Source organism: Mustela nivalis, assembly GCF_964662115.1.
Source record: "Mustela nivalis genome assembly, chromosome: 10".
NCBI lineage: Eukaryota > Metazoa > Chordata > Mammalia > Carnivora > Mustelidae > Mustela > Mustela nivalis.
In genome coordinates, this window is record NC_139029.1 from 27,170,263 (window position 1) to 27,192,568 (window position 22,306).

Sequence of the window (22,306 nt, forward strand, 5' to 3'; positions counted from 1 at the left end):
ATGGGCAGATCTGCACCCTAGATTAGAAGCCAGTGAAAGGCCAGTGGGAGGGAGGGAGGGATGAAAGCTGGGGAGCAGGAGAAGGAGCAGCCTCCAAGAAAACCAGCAGCAGAGAGGGACTAGAGAAGTCTAATGGATAAAGGCAGAGGGGGAATCTGAGGGCCCCAGGGCATGATGTGTCCCTGGCCCCTGCGGGACCCTCCCTGGACCCTCGCCTGGTCCAGAGAAGCAGCAGGAGCTGGGCCTCACTCCTGCGACATCCCAGAGTGGGCAGGTGTTAGCCAGCGAGCTCTGCGGAGGGAGGCTTCCCTCTGCTGCCACGTTGGCTGCGGTGGGAAACAGCCTCCAGCTGCAGAGGCTGTGGGGCTAATTCAATGGGGCCCGCACCCCATTGGGAGCCCTGGGCTTAAAGGAAAGCCGGCTGTCCCTGACCCAGAGCTGGGCCTTATTGTGGACCTAGCTGCAAGCAAGCCCTTTGGTACCATGGTGGTCTTCCCAAACTGACAGCAGCCGGCTCCCTTCTGGTCTGGGAAAGGGTGGGTTGCATTATCACAACAGAAACAGCAGCAATGGTAATCATGACTGCTAGTATTTGTTACATGTCTTCTATATTCCAGACTACGTACTCACGCAACCTACCTTACGGGTGTGCATCGCTCCATCTAACCCTGTCCACAGCCTGGCAGTTTAGAATCCTTGTGATGTTTACATTTTTCAGGGAAGACTCAGCCTCGGGAAGGTTAAGAGGTCCAAAGTCACACAGCTAGTATGTGACCTTCCTCTCCTCCCTTCCTCCCTCCCCCCCCTTTTCCACCCTCCTCCTTCTTTCCTCCCTTCTTTCCTTCATTTCTTCTCTCCTTCCGCCCTCCTTCCTGTAATACACATGGGCCATCCCTGCCAGGTACTGTGGGAGAGGAGCCTGGGTCTGCATGTGGTCCTTTCTGCTTCCTAAGCTTGTAGGCTTGACCCTTGTCTTGTCCTGCCTGGACTGAGCAGGGGACAGGCTCTAGCAGAAGATCCCCTCAGCTCTGCTGGAGGTCCACTGGGGCTTCTGGCTGTTTGAAGGAAAGGCTTAGAGTAGAATAGGATTTGGGCCCTTTACTAGAGGGAACTAGAACTCCCCCAGGCTCAGGTGGAGAAGCCCGCAGCCCCCTCTCCCTTGCTGTGGTGCCTCTTCCCGGCTGTCCTGCCACCAGCAGCCACGGAGGCTGGCAGGCTCTCAAGCTGCATCCCATGGGATTGGGAGCCACCAGTCCTGGCTTTTCGAATTGTTGGTAAACAAGTCTACCCACCAGCCAGGGCTCGGCTCCTTGCTCCCCTGCGAGGCAGCCAGCGCCGGATTTATGAGGCCTCCAAACCTCATTCAGACTAATGCAGCTTTTCATTCCAAAATAAAAGGGGCCGCTGTCTGAAAGGACAAGTGCTCCCGCATTTCATTAACATCCCCGAAAATGGCTGAGCTGGCCCAAGTCCCTGCCAGCGAGATTCATGTCTCCCGCTGGCTCACAGGTGGGGGTGGGGGAGGAAGAAGCCCTACCCGCCCTGGGCCCTCCCGGCCCCTCCCGGCCCCTCCCGGCTTCTGCGGGAGACTCCCAGTGGTGGCCAAGCAGGCTCATTTGGACGAGTCCCCTATGTGTGCATTTTGTTTAGACCGATCCACTCCAGCCCTCAATCCCCCCACAATCACGGTGAGTGATGAGGCCCTGGGCTCGAGTTACCGAGATTCATGATCTCCGCTTCCCAGGGAAACCACAGAGCACCGGCTTGCGGTTGTTGAGTGCAGATTCCTAGCACTGGAGTGCCCTCTGCTGAAGCCTGCCTCCCGTCATCTCCCTTCAGGCTGCCCCGGCGGCGGGCTGGCTGCCGGCGGCGGCTGGATGCTGGAGACCTCCTCCTGCCGGTGTCCCACTACCCGCCCAGCTATTGCTGTGCACACCTGCCTGCTGGCTGCCTCCTAGAGGATGAGGGAACAGGCTGCCTCACTCCCTCTCACCCCAGAGGGGGCCTGGACCAGAAGGAGGCCACTGTCAGCGGTCCCCGGATCTTTTGCGAACTGCCAGAGCAGGGAGGAGGAGGGAGACAACATCCCTAAACCCGTGCTTGGCTCGCCAGCATGCTCTCCACGGGGAAGTGGGTCCAACCACAAAAACCAAGCCTCCACTCTTTACAGGACACCGAGACTTGCCTCTGGGCCCAGGGACGGAAGACTCATTCTTCAGCCTGGAGCCCTCGTCCTTCGTCCCTGTCCCAGGAAGGGAGAAGCATAGCAGCGGCCCTGCTGTCCCCTGAGCAGGCAACAAGCCCCGCAAAGGTTGTATCACCTTAGATTTTTGTCAACAGTCAAGCAAGTTCTTTCCCACTGAAGTCAATTCCTGTGTTTATTGTCAGCTTAACCCGCTGCTGTGAGTTATTTCTCAGCAGTGAGGGAGACAGGTAGACAAGCCACCAGAGATATGTTATTTTACTGACACGTGCGTTTCAGGAGCGCGGGCGCAGTGGGCGGAGGGGTAAATGACACGCCGCGATCCTGTTTGTATTTGTACATAACCGTGCAGCCGCTGATGGGCCCGATGCTCCGCTGCTGGAGGGGGAGGGGGAGGGGGAGGGGAGCAGGGGACAATGCCCGCAGCCAGGGGTCACTTCCCTGTCCGGTGGGCCTTGATTCCTGGTGAGTGGATGAGAGTCAGTCCGTCACTCAGTCGTTCCCTAATTGATTTATTCATGCTCTCGGTCATTCACTCGTTCATTAATTTATTACCCAGTTCCTTCCCCATTCTTCCATCATCCACCCGTCCACCCATCCTTTCATTCAGTCCCTCAATGCCTCGCTCAGACCTTCACTCGTTCATCCCATTCTTCCCTCGTCCGCTCAGTTACTTGCTCACGCCTTCACTCATTCATTTGCTTACTCATCCACTCTTCTCTTCAATCACTCAGTTGTCCACACATTCATTCATGTATTTAGTCCTTTGCTCGATCACCCACTCGCTCAGTTACTCACACACACACACACACACACACACACACACGCACACACGCCCACTCCTTCCCTCCCTCACCCAGTCATTCATGCACTCTCTGCCCACCAGCCCCCGCAGAGACCCACCTGCAGCTCCTGTCCCTGGGGCCACTTTTCAGGCTGGGTGTCCGACACCATCCAACCTCATGGAATGGCCTGGGGTGCTCCCCGCGGTGTCCTAAGCCCTCCCTGGTCAGCCACCCGGGCTTCTTGGCCCCTACACGGCCCCCAGCTCTCCTGTCCCCCGCTGAATCACGAAATTCAGCAGTGTTCAGCCTCCGGCTCACACCTCTGACTGTGGAGTTGGTAGTCGGTCTTGGGTTTGGACTTGCCAGCAAATCCAGGACTCACAAAAACCCAGGGCCCAGGTTTGATGTTGGGTGTAATATTAGAGGTGTCACCTGATGCCACCTCCCTGGGCCACAGGCACCACACTGGCTTCCACTCACGTGATGGCTTCATCCTTAAAACAACCCCGGGTTGAAGGAATGGGCTCAGAGCATCAAGTTCCCGCACATAACTTGCTAGGGGCGAGTGTGGCAGAAGCAAGCGTATTCCTTGGCTCCGTGTGATAGGGAGATTGGGATGAATGGACAAATAAATGATGTGTAAAGGAGAATAATGAATGCATCAATGAGCAAATGAATTAACAAATGCACTTGCAAGAACGACTTGTGCCCAACGAACAAGTGGCAAAACGGGGCTTCTGACCCAAGTTTCTGGGCTCCAGGCCCAGTGCTCTCCCAGTTGCTCAACAGTTGCTCCCCTCGACCACACCTCAACCTTGCAGGGTAACAGCAGAGTTGGAGGGGGAGGTGAGGCAGAAAGAGAGCATGAGCGGGCCAGCAGTACAGTTTTCTGGGGGAAATGCCTCCCTCAGAGGCAGCACAGAGCCCTTCTTGTCCGCACCTGTCCCCCCGCGGGCAGGAGGCTGCCATCATCCTCCCTTAGAGAGAGAGAGAGAGAGAGTGCGAGAGAGCCTCAAAAACCCAATCACTCAGTGATAAGAAAATAAACAAGTGAACTTCTCTCCAAGTTTGCCAGACTTCCCTGCCCGAGGCCAGCTTAATTAAAGTTGATGTAGAATTTTAAAGTGGGAAAATAATTAGAACAAGTGGTAGAAAAGAGAGAGGAAGGAAAACATTGTTTTGTTTTGTGTTTTGCTCCCTCTTAATTATGCCACAGACTGTCTCTCCCGTGGATCCCATCCCCAGTCCACCCTCCGCCAAGATTCCAGCAGGTGGTACGTTGTGTGAGCGGCGCAGGCACACCTGTGTCTCTCTGGCACGCAGGTATGGCCCTTCTCTGCCTGCAAGACAGACAAGGCGGCAGGCAGCCAGGCTGGGCGTGAGGAGGAGCACGTGACCGCGACGCTCAGAGGAGGACCCAGAAGGAGATAAGGATGATGGGCTGTCGAGAAGAGATAGTGCCTCCCTGCTCCAGGTCCAGGGTGGATAGTCCTAAACTCCCCAGGAGGCTAGTCCCGGGCTCTGATCCTGGCAGTCCCAGCCCTCACCCCATGGAGCGGCAGATCCCCAGTGACAGAGCCCCTACCCGACCTTGTTCCGGCAAGAGATTTTCCTCTAGCAACTGCCCAACATGGCAGAAGGTGTTGGTGTTTGCGCCGGGAACAGGGCTGGGGGTGGCCAAAATTCCAGCTGCAGCGGGGGCTAAAAACAAGCTCATCCTGAAACCCAGCACTCAGAGTTCAGACATGTCTTTGCTTTGTGGCTGTTCCTGCTGCCTTGTCCGTGCACAGCAAGGGCACGGTGACACGGAGCACCATCCTCAGAGAGCTAGTCCAAGGCAGGGGCAGCCTGGGCAGGGGAGAGCTACAGACTCCTCTGGGGGAAGGAGAAGGGACGGATTCCTCAAGGTTTCATTGAATGGAGCTGGGCAGGCCTGTTTTACTGGAAAGCATGAACTCTGGAGCAGGGCGGACTGGCTCCCGTCTGCCCTGTATCTTCCCAGCTAAGTGCCTCTGGGCAATTTACCTCTGTTTCCTGTCTGCAGAATGGGCCCGATACTAATATCTTTCCTGCAGGGTTGTTGTAAGGATTAAATGAGTTAACACATGTGATATGCTTGGAATAGTACCCAATACCTGGTTAGAGTGTGTTCTTAGTTATTAACTCGCTCTGCTGCATGGCCATGGTGGGCCTTGAGTAGGCTGTGGGAGAAAACCCTCCTCTCTTATAAGCATCTAGTAGGAAGAATGGTGTGTACACACGCGCGCACACACACACACACACACACACACACAATCACTCACACTCCAGGCCTTCCAGGGTTCCTGGGGTGGGGAAGGGCTCAGAAGGAACGCTGTGTCCACCAGACCCTCTCCCCCTCTCCCCCACCCACCAACACTGCATGGAATGCCCATAGAAGCTGGGGTTGCTGGCAGTGGGGGTGGGGGGGTCTTCATGTTCTGTAGTGGGCAGACTGGCTACCGTCGGGAGGAGGAGGGGTGCTTGTACCCCAAACCTGCTGCCAGGCTTGGACATTTCTCCAGGCTCCTTCCCACCAAGCTCCGACCCCTACCAGCCCGGGCTGCCTCTCAGTCCTGACATAGATGACGTGCTCTCCCTGCATCTCAGTCCAACATCTTCTCATCTCCAGGGCTATTCCCTGGCCTCTGGCCTGAGAAACAATTCAGGAGATCCTATTTAGGAAGAGAATGCCTGCCTCTCCCATCCAGCACTGGGAGCTTTCAGAAGCCTCAGGGAGGACTGGGGTCCCCAGGCTAGCTCCCTTGCTGCTAACGCTGAGGACAGAATGGGTGCAGCTGGGGGATGCAGCAGGGAGAGGAAGTTTGGGCAGTAACCTGGACTTGGGGTGGAGGAGGCCTGGCTACCAGAGCCAGCCCCAGCTCTGTGTTATTTCTGAGGCACCAGGGGGTCTAGGTTCTGCTCATCAGTTAATCCCAGTCTCCCACCCCCCACCTGGGTTTGGTTGGGTTGAATTCATGGGGCTGGGCAGGAACAGGTGCCAGTGGCCACAGCCTCATTTCCTTGATCTGACTTTATGACATTCTGTTGACTCTGCCAACTGGGTCCCTTTGCTCTCAAGCATGCGCCTGCGTCCCTTCCAAGAACCAGGATGCTCAGAGACACCCAGAGAGGCCCAGAGAAGCTCTGAGCAGCTTCAGGAGAGCTGGGAACCAGAGAACAAGGTTCTGATGCCCATTCTGGGGTACGAGGGAATGTGACATGGCGCACAGGCTCTCCATGTCGAGGACAAGAGGGCTCCTATGTGTTGGGTCTTTAATGGTGTCCTTAATGCCCCAGGGAAGAGAGGAGCTTGACAGAGCAGCTAAAAGGGCCCCAAATGGCTTTTTCCATGACACCCACTCCTTGGATGTCCTCAGAGAGAGCTGATGTGTGGGATGTGCCCCAGGGAATCAAGAGCCCTTAGCTACGTGGTTATTATCTTGCTGATTCTTGTCCTGTGACCAGAGGCCAAGGCAGAAGGACAAGGGTATGGACAAGAATTCCACAGAGCATGGTGTGGTGTCGAGGCCCAGGCTTGCATCTTCTCACATACCACTGAGCAAAAAATAGAAACAATTTTCCAGATAATTCAATGGAAAACCCTTTTACACCAACCACACTTGCAGCTAGTTCCAAATTTCTGCCAAGCTGCTCCCCTCATTCCTGCATTTATTCCTTTCTGCTGGCCAACCCTCTGTCCCAGGGAGGCCAGGAAGGGCCGTTGTGATATAGGGAGGGCTGTAATGCCAGAGGTGGCATTCATGGCGACAAGTGGCCGAGGCCCAATGGCACAGAGAGGGACAGAGGAGATGCAGGCAGAGATCATAGGGTCCCAGAAGGGTAACATGTGGACACTTTGATGGGACAGGTGAGAACTTGAAAACCCAAAGAGGGGACGAAGGGGCAAACAAGGAGCCAGATCCAAAGCAGGAGCTCTTGGAACCCAGACAAGAGTTGGAGAAAGACAGCTAGGAATGGTGGTAACTCAGGAGAGAGCAGAGGGGACAAAGTTGGGAACCCAAGAGGGGACATCTCCCCCCCCTCCCCCAAGCAGCTCCCGGCCTTGAAGAAGAGACATGCCACAGATAAAGCTGATGGCCAGAGGAGAGTGGTTTTAGAGTAACCAGCATGTGAAGGCCACGTTTAGTGCCTTTTCCACCTAAGCTCTGAAGCACTATCCACACCCCGTACAGAAGAAGCCCGGGTGTCATAGGCGCGGAGACCCGCTATGTGGTAGGGGACTAACCTAGTCTGTGCCCCCATGCACCTGACGTTGAGGAGCTCCTGGAACTGGTAGGAGGGAGACCAGGCCTGGAAGCAGAGCAGCCCACCAGTGGGGCCACGTGCGCATGGCAGGCAGACTTAAGCCGGGGTTGGGGGAACCCTGAGGATGGAGAGCCCTCAGCAAAATCCAATGGCTTCCTTGATAAAGATGAGAGAGCGGTTTAAGCCCAGCGAAGCGGCCTCAAGTCCAGGCGAGTGCGGCACTCGCCGCCTGCAGGATTTCCGTGACCTCTCCGTCCCTTTCCTCCACCTCATCCACCAGCTCTGCAGTCAGGCTCTGAGTTTGCGCCCCGGCCTGCCCCCACCTCCAAGGCAGAGCTGCTTACAGAATTACCTGTAAGTGATTGGTTTTCAATGGCTTTTTAAGGCATCATTGACATACCATAATCTTCATCTATTTTAAGACTATAATTCAATTGGGGGGGGGGCTGCCTGGGTGGCTCAGTGGGTTAAGCCTCTGCCTTCGGCTTAGGTCGTGATCTCAGGATCCTGGGTCCAAGCCCTGCATCGGGCTCTCTGCTCAGCGGGGAACCTGCTTCCCTGCTCTCTCTCTGCCTGCCTCTCTGCCTACTTGTGATCTATCTCTCTCTCTCTTGTCAAACAGATAAATAGAATCTTAAAAAAAAAAAAAAAAAAAAAAAAAGATTATAATACAATGGGGCACCTGGGTGGCTCAGTAGGTTAAGCCTCTGCCTTCGGCTGGTGTCATGGTCTCAGGGTCCTGGGATTGAGCCCCGCATCAGGCTCTTTGCTCAGCAGGGAGTCTGCTTCCCCTCCCTTCTCTGCCTGCCTCTTTGCCTGCTTGTGATCTTTCTCTCTTGTCAAATAAATAAATAAATAACAATCTTTTTTAAAAAAAATACAATTCAACAGTTTTTAGTCAATTTACAGAGTTGTGCAACCAGCACGACAATCTAGTTTTAGAACATTTCCGTCATCCCCAAAATATCCCTGGTGGCCCATTTACCTGAGGGGCTTTGACTCAGTCATTCTGGGGCGGGGTCTGGGAATATGGTTTTGAGCACGTTTCCTAGGGGATTCGGGGGCAGGGATGTTCGGGGACACAATGTAACTAAACCGCTGCAGGACAGATTTCTCCGAAATGCAACATGCTAAAAGAGGGTGCTGTCCTTCTGTCCAAAACCCACGGCTGTCTGCTAGATAATCATGTGGGGCAGGGCGCTGGTGAGGAAACAGACGGTAATCAGAGGCATGAGTCGTGTAGGTGTCATGCTGAGTGAGGTCCTAGGCACTTGACAGGTCTCAACTACTTTATTCCACACGATTGCCCCATAAGGTAGGTGCTATTATCCTTTCCACTCTGCCGATGAGGAAACTGGGACACAGTTAGGAAGTGCCAGAACCTGGTTTTGAATCTAGGCAACCTGACCGGCAGACGGTACCCTACTTCTCTTCCTAGGACAGAGCATCTTCCTCTCTCTTACCTCCATGCCTTCCCACTCCCCAACCTGTCCCCACCCCCTCAACTTCAGCCAAGCAACCAAGCCTATCACCTCCCCTTTCACACCTCTGAGTCTTTTGCACCAGCTTTTGCTCATACCCAGCTCTTCCCGCACCCCTTTCCCCGCTGGGAATTCCTAGTTATGCTTCAAAACCTACCTTCAATGTCAGGTCCTTTGGGATCCTTCCTAGCACTCCCCCAGACAAAATGGATGCTTCTGCCCCCCTGTGTTCCTGGGACGTGGCACACGTCTCAATTAAGTGTTGGCAGTTTTAATGCTGGGATTCACGCGGAGTCCTCATCCCTCTCCCCAACTTGACTGTGAGCTTCTCTAGGTGACAGTGGCTGCTTCATCTCTGGACCCCCCACGGTGCCTGCATATAGGATAGGCTTGGTGAACAACAATGGCCCTGCCAGGAACAAGGGGCTGTCCCACTGTCTCCTTTTAGCCCCCACCCCAGGAGGGTCCCCTCCCCTCACTGGCTCAGAGCTGCCACTCTCAAAGCTGCAGAAGGCAACATGTGTCAAATTGCAGAGATGATGCTGGTTCATTCTCCTCTGTGTCCCGAGCACGACCAAATGCTCTATTACCTAGTGGGCACTCAAACGCTTGTATGAATGAGTGCGTGAGAGAGTGAGTGAAGCCTCAGCCTCCGGGTTCCCAGAAAAGGACTCTGTCTGGCTCACATCCTCCCTCCACTTAAAGATGCCTGGATCTTTCCTAACTCCACTTATGCAGGAGGTTAATTCAAGTGCTTTCCAGCTTAGCAAGCAATAAACAATTTGGTGTTGCAGCGAGTTGTTCTGTGTGTCATATTTATGGATTGGAAGTGGGGGAGGGGCGGGGGTGTTATTAAGTTCAGTGTTACAGGGAATGTTACATGCCCTTCCTTAATTACTTTCCTCCTTTTAATTAGATCTTGCAGGGAGGGGTGGCCCAGGGAGGGGGACTGAAAGTCACTGCAGATAAGAAAGGTGTTGTCGGCATTCTGCCACCGGAGAGGACAGCAGTCATCTGTGGGGGTCACGTGGAGGAGGGGGGCCACCCCTCTCCAGAAGGGACCCCACCACGCAGAATTCTGAGAGCATAGCTCATGCTTTGCTCTCTCTCTGTTGTCCTTCTCTGCAGGAGCTCTGTTTTCCCAGCCCTGTCCTTCCTTCCCTTCCAGTGTCTCTCTGTCCACCTGCTGGGAGTCTCCTGTCCTTCTCCTTCCTGACTCCACTCACAGGTCACAGGACGAGCTGTTGTCTCCGACACACACGCCCCTTTGCCGCGTGGGGTGCAGCGTGGGGACCTGGCCGTGAGCTGGAGGCTGAGGCCTCCTCCCCAAAGAGGTCTACAATGATGCCCCCATCCTCTCTGGAGCACCCTTAAATCTCCATCTGGGGGGCATCCAAACCAAGTAATAATGTGTGTGGGGTGATAGCCCTTGCCCCATGGAGCCTCTCAGTGACTCTGGGAGGCACCGGTTATGATCCCTGGAGAGTGACAGGCCCATACTGCACAGCTAGGAAGCAGTACCAGCCAGCGTCTGAGCCCCTTAAATGTTCCCTGTCTCCACTGCAGCCTGAGCAGCCATAGAGGTCCTGCAAACTGTGAGCACAGGCCACTGCCTCCCAGAATGGACCAGAAGCCACAGGGGCAGCCAACACAGCTGCTCTGGCTGCAGCAGGCCTGTGACAGTGGGGAGGGTTCCTCCAGGACCCAGTTGATGGGGGCCTGGCGGGGCCCACCATTCCTCATGCAGGCTGGTTGCCTGTGCCAAGCCTCTTCCTTCTCTCCCCACTGCCTGTGGGGAGACGAGCTCCAAACCCAGCCCATCTGCTGCATTTTCCCGAGACTCCCTAGACGATCCAATTCCGCACACCAGATGGGAAATAGCATGTACATTTCGGATGGTGATTAGTGTTTTTGTTTTTTTCCCCAAACGCTCGCGTTAATGGAGCTCCTTCCTGAAAGTAAATTGGAGAGCCTTCCATTTGATGGAGTCTGGCCGACCTCCACCTCCCTGCCCCCAACAAAGGCAAGCATGAGTTTCTCAGGAAGGTTGTGGAGAGGGCCCTCACTGGCCCTCTGCCCCTTGGTGCTGGCCACTGTCTGTATGGACAGCGGCCTCTCCGTAGGTAGAGCAAAGCGGGACTGAAGACAGGCTGGCCAGGTTCCCGAAGGGCTCTGTGGAGCCTGGTGATTTCCAAGACCAATAACTCCAGGTGAGGGGCCCTCAGGGATGGAGGGACCAGGACGGCCTGCCCTCCTGGAAAACAGAATCACACCTCCTTGAACTGGGACTCATCAAGGAAAGTGAGATTTGACAGATGACTCTGGACTTTGCTCAGGGTATATGACTTGAGAGGAAGTTCAAATGTGATGCCAAATTCTTAAGGGCTAGAGCTTGGGTCTTTGTTTATAGTTTGAACCAACATGTGGGACAGAGTAGGGTCATGCTTGCATGCTGAATGAATGAATGAATGAATGAATGACAAGAGAGATAAATAAGAGTGTTTGTGTGCATATAGTTTATGCAACCCTCATTTTCCTACATATTTGCAAACTCACACATGCACGGGCGCCTACTTCTCCCCCCAAACCAAGGAACTGGAATTAAGAAAATACATATTTTATATAATATGTACACATATTTATACCATATATATAAACATATTTCTTAATGTATATATTACAGAAAAGACACTTTGCAGCACTTTCGTATGTCGTCTTGCTAGTTTTGACCGTAAGTCTGAAAACCATGGTGTGCTTCAGAGATCCCTGGTAAGGTGGATGCGGTCCCACAGGGGCAAGTAGCAGGGGACAGATTTGGGTTCAGGTATAGCTGACTTCAAAGGCCAGAGGAACCCAGGTTTTCTATTAAATTAAATAGATTTTCTACTAAAAACCTACTAAAAAGGGTTTTAATAGAAGTGCTATGATCCAGACTTGTGCTTTTAAAAAGAGCCACACTCACCCAACTGGGCATAGTGGAGCCACGGAGCCTGGATCCCAGGTGACAAGTGAAGGGCTCGTGGGTGGATGGGTGTTTGGTGATACCGCCATGGCCTAGGATGGCAGCAGGGAAATCAGAAGGTAAGATTTCACAGGAAGGAGCCACAGGCCTCTGTCACAAGGCGTGAGGGATGAAGGAGGCTGGGAGGGTAGCCATGCCAGTCCCTGGCATACGCAGGGCTGGAGGGAAAACTGGTTTGGCGAAACGGGTGAAAAGAGACAGTTGGGGACCGTGGATTTTGAGAGGTACACAAGTCATCCATCGGAAACAAGGCTTTAGAGCTTGGGAAAGAGACTGGAGGTGGGAGATAGGGATTTGCGAGTTTTATCCTCACGGGGGAGGAAAAGAAGCTACAGATCAGGATGAGATCCCCTATGCGAGTGTAGACCCAGGAGAGAAGCAGCCTGGAGGTCCCCCTACCCAGGCAGGGAGAAGAGTCTGGGAGCAGGCAGGCTGAGAACGCACGCACACGTGCAAACACACAGGTTTGTACTTGTCTGCAACAACTGGTAGGCACACACATGTACTTCCATGTGTCCACACTCCACACACACACACCAGCCTGCCCACATCTGCACACACACACACACACACACACACACACACACACACACAAATAAGTGTATATATGCACATTTTCATAAATGCACACTGGCTCATACAACCAGATGTGACCAGATGCATGCCTGGGGCAAAATCTCTGGCAAAGCGAAGTGAGAAGAGGCTTCCCGGTGAAGCAAGACAAGGAGACTCTTGACTCCTCTGCTCTGGGGCCCGAGCAGAAAGCAGTCGGGCAGCATCTGCCAGATGGTAGCTCCTGGAGGCCCAGCGCTGCATGCACCCACCCCCTCCCTGGGCCGTGGCCTCCCCAAGAAACTCAGCTTCGTCACACGGCTGTGTCTCCCTGTGCCTTTGGCCCTCGGCACACATGTGTCTCCGTGTGCCTGTAACTGGGACGCCTCGGCGTGGAGCTGCCAGACAGGCGGGCTGGGCAGCCCTCCAACTCCACCACGTAGGTGGCTGGGGCTTCTTCGCTCGTGCTCAGGACGCTGCAAGAAGACGGCTGCTGTTCGGGATGGGAATCTGCCACCTCAGTCTTGTCAGTTCAGCCTAGACCTGGTGGCTTCAGCCATCACGGGAAAACAGCTCACCAGGACACGGGAGAACTCAGCCTCCTGGCCACCTAGCCCTCTTCCCAGAAAGACCCCTCCTGCTTTCTTGGCGGCTGCGGATTCAGGGATGAACAAAATAAGTGTCCTTGGGGCGCCTGGGTGGCTCCGTTGGTTAAGCGACTGCCTTCAGCTCAGGTCACGATCCTGGAGTCCCAGGATCGAGTTCCGCATCGGGCTCCCAGCTCCATGGGGAGTCTGCTTCTCCCTCTGACCTTCTCGCCTCTCATGCTCTCTCTCACTGTCTCTCTTTCAAATAAATATATACAATCTTAAAAAAAAAAAAAAAAAAGTGTCCTTTGCTCTAGGCCCGGGAGACAGCCCAAGACAAAGAGGGTTCCACGGATGAAGGCAGGGGCGGCTCCCCTATTTCCAGTGTGGGCCAGAGTTGGGGGGGAGCTTGCTGGAGGGTTAGCTGCCTCTGACTTCCTCCCCCTGGCTCCTTCTTCTGTCCTAGAGACAATGAATAAGGGAGGCCAAATGGCAAGCTCGCCGAAATTCATCCCCTGGAGTCCTTTCGGGCTCAGGCCCTGCCAAGACTGACTGGGGCTGCTTCTGGCACGTTCTTTTTCACGAGGAAAGGCAAGTTTCTCGAGTTGTTAGAGTAGAGTTTTCATAGTGAAAATGGTCTCTGTGAGCTCAGACAGTCTGAATCTCTGGCCTAGAATCTACTGTGCGTCAAGAGACTTAACAAGCTCAGTGTGAGGAGACGGATGTGTGGAACCTGCTAGCGTCGTCACAGTCCCGTGCATGGGGGTAGGGGACGTCCGTACCTCTGGTATGCCGAGGAGGAGCCTGAGACTCCGGCAGGGTGTGGGGTGAGTAGGCAGCAGAGTGACAGGACCAGCTTGTGTCCCAATGGACTCGGACAGATCTGATTTGAATCCCAGCGCTGCCTCTTCACTCTGACACGTCCGGCAAGTTGATCCCAGTTTCCTAATCCGTAGAATGGGATGAGGACATTTGCTGGAGCATTTGTTTTGAGACTGTGAGGACAGAAGGTACACTCGGCCCGTGGCACAGTGTTAGGGTACAGTAACCCCTGGCAACTCTGAGCTCTTAGCTGGGACTCGAACCCGGTTCTCTAGACTGCAAGTCTGTTGCTCTCCATTTGGGGTTCTCGAGTGTTCTGTGACGGAGCAGCTCCCAAGCTGGTCCCTGAGCATCTTTAGCTAGGTTCTTCATCCAGGTGTTGGGTCAGAACCCAGGCCAACGTGCCTATGTGTGCGGAGGACATGTGTAAGTGTGTGTGTATGCCCATGTCCGGCCATCCAGGCCACTGTCATCTGAGTTCTGCCTATTTGTTTCATTGATGGGAAATCACAGAGTGGCCGAGAAGGGGGTGGCATGGCTGTGCTGAGTATCGCAATCACAGCCCATGGGGCCTTGCCATTAGAGCTAATGCCAGGCTCAGGAATGCCAGATGAATGTGCTACACAGACCAGCCACTTAGGCTCAAGTGGGTCTGCTTTTTATTGCGAGAGCATTTTCCACCCACCTCGGTGAGCTGGGAAAAAACCCCTTTCTTTCAACCCATCTCTGCCCTCCCCCCAGAGGACCCCAGGGTGCTCTCTGGGGACACAGATAGCCATCTGGGCCTTCTGGGAGACTGTTTACATTGAGAATTCCCAGGCACGTCATGCGGTTGTTTTTCTGATGCCTGGTGCTGCTTGCCTGCTCCCACCCCCCTCCTCTTTCCCACCAGGGCCTGCCTAATTACAGGGAGGGGTTGGGGGCTGCTGCAAACCCACTCCTGGTTGTTTAGCAGCCTGGCTGTTCCAGTCCCATCTCTGCAAAAGCTATAGTCCCTGTGCAGAACCAGCATCTCTGGGAGGAGTTGCACTGGGGCTTTTGGCCAGCCTGGGTGGCCTGGGCATGTAGAGGAGCCCTCGCCTGGGGAAAGGAGGAAAAGGAGAGGCTGCAGCTGGGCTCTGAAAGGCTGCCATGATGCCCACCATTGAGGAACCAGCCCCGTTCCAGAAATAAAGAATGTTTCTGGAACAGTACGTGTTGCGAACAGGGGTTGGGATGAGAATCTTCATGGCCAACAAAACTGCCAGTAGGACATCAGCCAGACCACCAGCCATCAAGCCCTCCTTACCTAGAGACTTCTCTCTAAAGCCCTAAAGAGCCTCATGCAAGGGTTTTTGCTGTCACCCCATCTGCAACATCCCTTGGACTGAAGTCATTTTCTCCTGGTCATTAAAATGCAAATAACCCCAAGAATGGAATCCAGTTGAGTCTCAGGTGTTCCTAAAAGGATCATGTAATTTCCTGAAAGCAAGATGGCTGGGGGTACAAGGTTACCATCCCATGGGATAAAGTGGTGGTGGTGGTGGTGGTGGTGGTGGTGGTCTGGGGCCGGGAAGAAGCATATCCAGGACCCCGTGGTCCAGACTCTTCTTTCTGGCAATGCCCTGAGCTGGGGGAGGGGAGACCTGAGTTCTGGTTCAGAGATGGGCTGCCTTTACAGACGGGCACAGAACACTGACCTCTGCATATAGGGCTCCTCCCCCTTCTAACTATGGCATTTTAAAAAAGGAAACCTCACTGAAGTAGATTTGTGAAGCTAGACAGGGAGGCTGGAGGGGGAGCCATACCATTCAGCCTCAATTTCAGGAAGAATTCTTAGTTACAGAGCTCAACAGGAGAATCATTAGGAGGAAAGAGTAATCAATTAGCAGTCCTAAGAGGGAGAGATGTAGATTACATTTCCTAGAAGAAATCAACTACCCCAACAACTCAGCCAATGAGAAACCATCATCAACAGGAACTCTTGCTTTTCTGCAGCGGACTTATCAAAACAACCCTTCACAGCTTCCTCCCACTTCTCCATAAAGTTTCCTCTCCCATGTTTGTTGGACTTGCCTATGGTTTTGGCATAGCTTGTTTGTCTTGAATTGCCTTTCTCTATTATCCCCAAATAAACCAATTTTGCTCCAAAAATAACAGAGAGCTTTGTGTTTGAGGTTAACATAACTTCCTTTAAACTCACCTGTATGGGGCTGGTTCTACAGAACTTGTCTCTCCATCCATTTTACCATTCATTCATATATTCAATAAATTGATATTTGGTACCTATTACATGGCAACATGTGGGCAGGAACTGTAAACACAAGGTGAACTAAACCCATGTATATGGCCCCTCGCCTCGTGGAGTGTGCAGTTTAGAGAGGAAGCTATACGTGAAAAAATTGTCATTGAAGTGAATAATTACAGACAGCGAGATGTGTTTTCTAAAGGGAAGTTCTTTGGAAGTGGTAACAAGGGATCTGAACCGAATATAACACCTGGGTGGCCCATCAGAGCCATGAGCTAGACTGTCACCTCCCTCCTCCTGCATACTATGCTTCTAACAATGCAGCCCAGGATATCTGGAGTCACCCCAGACCTTCTTGCTCTCACTTGCCCTAGGAAGACAGACTGAGACACTGGCCGTGAACATGTATGAAAATAGTGCCCAAGGAAGGACCTGGGACTAGGGTAGGGGTCCTGAGATAGAAGGTCGGGAGCTGGCCAACAGGAACAGTGTGGGAGCTGAGGCAGTGCCAGGAAAGGGTGCGGATTGTGAAAATTCATGAAGGCAAACCTCATTTAGAATGGAGTCTAGAGTTCACAAGTCCTACCACTAGAAGTCCACGGCAGACCCAGCAGAAAGGGAAGGACTTTCATTACTATACTGTCCTGCAGGAAGTAAGCGGGCTTCCTCCTCCCCAGCAACAACCCAGCCAATGACCCTTCACCACGACTCAGCTAATGAAAAGCCACTAGACTTCCAGCTCCTAGGTTAATTCCAATGGACTTTTTGTTTAGAACTGCCCCTCCCAACTCTCCACTTTCGTCTATAAAAGAGAGTTTCTCTCCTTCATTTCCTGATTTGCTTGTGATTTTACCATAGCCTGTGTATTCTTGACAGTCACTTGTGGTTCTTGAATAAACCCATCTTTTCCTGGTAAAGTAACGAGCAGTTTGATTTTTAAGGTTAACAGGGTGAACATGGAATCAGGGACTAGCAGGGAGACAGAGGAGGAAGGCGGAGGGACAGCATTAGGAATTTCCTGCAGAGAAACACTCCAGAGTAGGGGGCTGGCCTTGGAGGGAGCAAATCCAGGATGAGAAACAACGTCTACACCACCTTCAGCTGGTCCTCCATCGGACCCTAAAGAGAGATGGCTGGGATGCACCTGCTCACTCCAAGGGCTGGTCAGGGGGATGGTGGCTTCATGGGTGGTCACATTGCTATTCTTGCTCCACGTGGAGAGGTCCTGACTTTCTGCCACAGAAATAAGGCGAGGCAAGGACTATTCATCCTGTTCCCCAGAAGGAGAAATGAAGGCCGTCAGAGATCTGTAAGCAAATGGTGGAGGCAGCACAGGCTGGGAATCCCAACACCCTGGCGAGGCATTGAGCACAAGGCAGCCCCTGGTTCCTGGTCTCAAGTAAGTCTGGGGAAGAATGGAGAGAGGACCTGGCTGCCTGGCCTGCTGGGATAGTGACAGGGGCAATCTTGGCCCAACTTGAAGCTTCTAGATGTGATAGAAGGAGATGACCCACAATGGCCAGGAGGTTTCCAGAGACACCTGTAGTCAGTGAGCCCTATTTTTCCCAAGGAAAGAAGGCAAAGGAGGGGCATTTTTTGCCTTTGGTCAAGTTATTGCCTCCCCACGGTCCACCCTTGGCATCAGGGCGCACCGGTCCAGACCCAGTCTGCTACAGGAAATCTCTCCAGCAATTAACTAGATGGGCTGAGCCAACTGCAGTGTAGACCATTGCAAATCATCAACTTCTGTTGCCCAGCATATGTTTTGGGAAGTGCTGGCCAGGTTGGGAAGGAGGCTTTGCAAAGGTCACACAGCATATCCATCACAGAGTTGGGGCTGGGAGCTTGCATCATGGGGTTGTTTTGTGGCCTCCCTATCCCCCACTACAGTCCATCATGAACACCACCATCTTTGTCATAGGCCAGCTGCCAAGGCCTTCAACAGAATCCCTCACAGCCCAAGCCTGTCCTGGGGAGACCGGGGAGCAGGGGATGTCAGGAAATAATCAGCCCTACTCATTAGGATAAAATTATGAACAATCAGAATCATGATAAACAGTTACTATTTATTGAGCACCTACAATGTTCCAGGTCTGGGCTAAGTGCTTCCCACACATCCCTTTAAGTAACTTCCTTAAATGTGTCTGAGAGGCAGGAACCATTATATCCTCATTTTACAGATGCTGCCTAGAGAGAGTAAATGATTTATAGTTACTCCCTATAGTAGTTATTATTCATGTTAATAATGATACTGGTTAATGTTTACTAAGCACTTACTACAGGTTAGGCATGCGGATCACTGCTTCACATGGGCCATCTTGCAATTCTATTAGGTCAATACTATTATCATTTTCATTACAGGGAGGAAATGTGGGCTGAAGAGCTAAGGTTGCCGGCCCAGGATCCCATGGCTTGCAAATGGGAAGGAATTATTCAGATTTATTGGATTCCAAAAACTTTGGCTTTACATTCTTATCACGGGTTTCATAGGCTGCCTTAATTTGATATGCAAAACTGGGGTGATCTGAGCAATTTTCTAGAGAAAGGATGAAGAGCCTGTGCCCGTTTTTCAAAGCAGCCCATGACTCATCCGGCGCTCACCCACTCTGCCTAGGGCACCTCCTGTGTACCACAAGCCAAGAATCTTGGAGGAAAGCTCCCCACCAGGGCATTGCCAAGCCGTAGCTCAGGCCCCACTGTGGGAAGCCTAACACCCAGGGGCACCCCATAGATTTTTATCCACCTGACTCAGATCTCTCTGTGTCATGAAGGCGACTATCCCTCTGTGTTCTTGATGGCAGCAAGGGGCACTAGATGTTCTGAACTCTTGTGAGTCCTAACCTAGACACTTGGCCCCTGTGACTGCCAATGCCAAGGAGACAGATCATTTTATCAATAACAACCTAGTCTTGGCTAATGGATATGAACAGAAAAAAAACGAGGCTTCTGCGTTGGAGCACTCATAAGTTCTCCATCCCAACGACTTAATTGATCAGCAAATTCTGTTTACTTTTGAGTGATCATTGGTGAGCGCATCCTAGGAGGCAGCCCCTCGCCAACCCAGCGCCACCCTCCCATCCCAGTAATAGCTCATGATTGCCTGAACGGCCGGCTGGCAGTGGGAGCAAGGCTCTACAAGATAATTGATTGCTCATAATTGTCAACCAAATTGCATCCATGGTATTGAGCTTAAAAATGGACCCAAAGAAGCATCTCTTATTGATCCCTTCAGGTTACAAACAAGATGCGACTGGTTCTCAGAACCAGAGACTGGGTTCGCATTGATTTTTTATTCTTTTTCTCCCTTCAATAACCTCCCGTGGAATCTGAGGGCTGATTTTTAACCTGCAATTGTTCAAGGTCTTGTTTTCCTGGAGGTTGTGGGAGAGGGGCTGTCGGACCCTGAGACGCAACCACACCAGCAGAGAGCTCCACTTCCTTGTAGGAGGGTGGCTGAGGTCCGTGCACTTCCTCTGACCTTCACAGGGACCCCTTTGTACCCTTCTACCTGTGCGGTCCTGAGGCCTCTCTGCCATACGGCCTTCACAAACTCCAAACTCAAGGTACCCGGGGATCAGTAAGTGGCTGATGAATTTCTGCCGATGCAACGTCCCGTCAATCCCAACGAGACGCGGGCTCTCCCGGGGTGTCCCTATTTCCAGGTGTTGGCTGGTACAGGCTGGGCCACATCTGGAGAAATGGTAATAACGATACTGAACATTCACCCCCATTTTTAAGGATACCATTTTATTCTTTCAAGAGCCCCAGAAAGTAGGTGATTTCCCCCCCATTTTACAGATAGGGAAACCGAGGCACAGAGAGGCAAAGTAATGCGTCCAAAGCTGCCCACTAACTGGAAAAGGCAGTTAAAAATATTTGCAGATGTCTGAGGTCAAAACACAGATTGCTGTGTCTCACCGTCTCCCAGACAGAGGGACAGACGCTGCCAAGCATCCTGCTGTGTGGGGCTCTCTCCGTCATCTTGTGAGCGAGACCTCATTGCCTCTGCTCGCCCACAGGGAAACGGACGCTCGGGAAGGAGACGGGACTTGCCCACAGTCTCACAGTAACTAAGCAGAAGAGTTCTATTGACCTCAGGCCAACCTGTCCCCAAAGATCTGTGCTTTTCTTAGGAGCCAGCCACAACAGCACCTTCTAGAATCACAGGGAGCAGCAGCAACGTCCAAACCCCACATAATAGGCAAGTTTTACCGTTTACAACCCCCATGCGGTCCCTTTTCTCACCGGATGGTGATTGCTGCTCCCACATCACAGGCAAGAAAACAGAGACATGCCAGGAAAGGGGAAATCATTTCTCTTAACTCTTTGTTAAGGCATTCTTCAGGCCCATCAGGTTCCAGGAAAGTTTTCCTGCCAACAGGCAGGCTAGAAAGGCAGACAGGAATCAGAACTGGCAGGCGCTCGTGATAGCCCGACGCTCCAGAACAGATCTCCACTCGGCATCAGATGGAGGGTGTCTTCCGAGACCCCGGGGAGCAACCTGGAGTTGATTTCTTAAGTCTGGGCTTGGACTCAGGCTAGCCACCCATGTGGTGTGGCCATGGCCGAGCCGCAGTGAGCAATGGGGCAGAGCCCATTCATCAGGCACCTGCTTAATGAAATCACCAGCTGGGAGGTGAAGGGCCAGCCTGCCCTCCAGATCTGTCTTTGAGGCTCCCGGCCCCTCTGCCCTCCTCCACTGGGTGGGCCCAGACAGCAGCTGTCTCTTTCATAAACGTCTTGCCCATCCGCGCCAAAGCCCAGAGACAGTGCGAAAAGCTGTGCCCGGTGCCTCCTGGGCTGCCCACGGGACAGAGTTGTCCGCACAGGCAATTCTTGTGCTCTGGAGACCTTCTTCCTGCCAGGTCGTCCTTCCAGGAAAGGAAGTCCTTCCTGGATCTGACCAAAACCTCTCGTGCTTTTCTTTAGTTTCCTTTTTTTGAGCATAACATCTAGTAATCCATGTTTCTTCCTTTGTTTGGATTTGGTTTCAACACCTGTTTTATTTTAAAACGGCTTTTTTTTGATCTTCACAGATGTGGGCAAATGAAGATGCTTATTTTGCCTGGCTGTGGATAACCAAAACCTGGAAATCATCGAAACACGCCTATGATGGGGGATTAGTTCAGAGAAACCCAGAACGTCTGAAGGGTCTATTTTTAAATGTCCGCCGTGTCAGAATCCTCTGACAGCTTATTAAAGCACAGATTTCCGGACCCTGCCACCAGTGTATCTAATACGGTAGGTCTGGGGGTATTGCCTGAGAATTGGCATTTCCAACAAGTTCCCAGATGACACCGGAGCCACGGTTTGAGAACCGCTTCCTGTCCACACCGTAGATTGCTGTCCAGACATTCGCAACGGCGCCATAGAAGAATATCATTGATTTGAGAAAATACACATGACATGCTGTAGAATGAAAAAGCAAAATAATCTGGGTCATGCAATCAGTATAAGGGTTACTATTACTAGAGGTGTGTTTAAGTGTGTGTATAGAAAGGAAGGTGGCAGGCGCCTGTGTGGCTCAGTTGGTTAAGCAGCTGCCTTTGGCTCGGGTCATGATCCCAGAGTCCTGGGATCGAGCCCCACGTCCTGTTCTCTGCTCAGTAGGGAGTCTGCTTCTCCCTCTCCTTCTGCCTGCTACTCTGCCTACTTGTGCTCTCTCTCTCTCTCTCTCTCTCTCTCTGTCAAAGTAAAAAAAAAAAAAAGAAAGAAAGAAAGAAAGGAAGAGAGTAAGGTCGTGACCCACGTCTGGAGCTGGCTGTGCTGGAGGTCTGGGTGGGGCTCAGGGTCAGACAGGCTTGGGTTTGGATTCCACACCTACTTCTCCTCATCTAATGTGAATGACTTTGAACAAACGGTGTAGAAGCCCTGAGAGTCACTTTCCTCATCCTTCAAATGAGAATACTAATACTACTACTACCTAATAGGGCTGTTGTAAGGACAAAATAAAAGATCGTGTGTTGGGACGCCTGGGTGGCTCAGTCAGTTGAGCATCTGCCTTTGGCTCAGGTCATGATCCCAACATCCTGGGATCCAATCCCACATCTGGCTCCCTGCTCAGTGGGGAGCCTGCTTCTCCCTCTCCCTCTGCTGTTCCCCCTGCTTGTGCTCTCTCTTCCTTTCTCTCTCAAATAAATAAATAAAGTCAGTAAGTCTTAAAAAAGAAATAATAAGATCATGCATAAAATGCTCCAAGGGAAGTGGGTAGTCTATCCTGTAATAAGAACTTTCTCTGTCTCTCTCTGACTCCCTCTCTCTCTCTCTCTCTCTATATATATATATATACACACACATACATTATACATTAATACTGTTAACAGTGAGTATCTGTGGAAAA